Source organism: Arachis ipaensis, chromosome B05 (assembly GCF_000816755.2).
Source record: "Arachis ipaensis cultivar K30076 chromosome B05, Araip1.1, whole genome shotgun sequence".
Classification (NCBI taxonomy): domain Eukaryota; kingdom Viridiplantae; phylum Streptophyta; class Magnoliopsida; order Fabales; family Fabaceae; genus Arachis; species Arachis ipaensis.
Window position 1 is genome coordinate 146,369,438 of NC_029789.2, and position 1,499 is coordinate 146,370,936.

The following is a 1,499-nucleotide window of genomic DNA, read 5'->3' on the forward strand; positions in this document are numbered from 1 at the left end:
TGTGTTTCCTATATTTAATTGATATATTACTTCTTAATACATAAACTTTATGCTTATTTCTTTTAAATTTTCTTTAAAGATCAGAGTAAGAGAAAAATTCTTAAGGAAAAGTATATGGAACCAAAAGGTGATCAGCCAAAAAATAAACAAAACCGTTTAATTAGAATCATTTTTTGAATAATATGTTTGAAAACTGCTCCTGGGATTACGGAGCACAAACCAAAATCCAATTTTTCATAGAGTCTAAACACATTTTTGCTGGTTTTTGGCTGATATGCTTTTGGTTCCTAGTTATTTTCAATTCTTAATTATATTGGAGAAGTTACAGAGCATATATAGTTAACAAAGGAATTTTCTTTAAAGTCATCACATCATCGTAAGATGAGATGTCACTTTTGGTTTGATGAATTCAACGAGGCAGGACCTTTCGTCCCATCTTAACTTTCAACTTGATTTAGCATTTTACTTTTATTATGGTTGAATTGATGTGAGGCTATTAGATTTAGTAGGTAGTTTAATTAATGTGAAAGCGGAGTTACCATTATACTCCATTGTTAATATTCATCAGGACAGTGATCGTTTTATAACATCTATGTGTTGGAATTAATAATGCTTAAAAGAAAGGATTATGTTAGCTAACCAATAACTTTTTTGAACAACATGAACAACTACCAATCAAATCAAAATACATTATATTTTTAAATTATCCATTTAAATCTTAATATTAGAATAATCATCTGCACACCTAATAAAATAAATATCTAATATATCAATTATTTACATTGTTTAGTATTTTCATTCTCTACCTATACTTTTTCTAAAAGAAAAGGTAGCATTGAGAAAGAGAGAGATAGAAGACTTTTCTTTTTTTTTTTTTCAGTCATATAACTCATATTACGTATGTGAAAGAAAACATGACTATGTTGAATAAAAGAAATTAAAGAACAAAACGTTCAAGAATGAAATTTCAAACTTGTATAAATAAGAAACTTCTTGTTATATTTTTCTCCCTCCATTTTCTATCACATATAATATAATTCTTACAAAAGGAAATAATAAATGGCATGGTATATATATATTTTATATTGTGGCCCGTGTATAATCTTATCCACTTTTGCATATATTGTCGTCACAACAAACAGTGATATATAGCCCGTGTTGTATATTGCCATCACATCGATTGTATTGTTTGAACGGCAAAGCATAAACAAAATCTATATATAATTGGGTACCTTAATTATTGTAAGCTCTTTATTCTTTTCAAGGGAGTTTTCCTACGTGTAAATTATATCCACCAATTGCGAAGAGATATATCATATAACATGGCAGTGAGTCAGATTAATAAAGTGCTGAGTATGCAACAATTTGGATAGGGTTTGCCCCACCAATGCAATGCAAAGCAAAAGCCAGATATTGTATAAATTTGTCATCATTTCCTTTATTACGAGACACTAGACAAAAAGGAGAAAGAAAAAGAAAAAAAAAATTAAAGATAATGC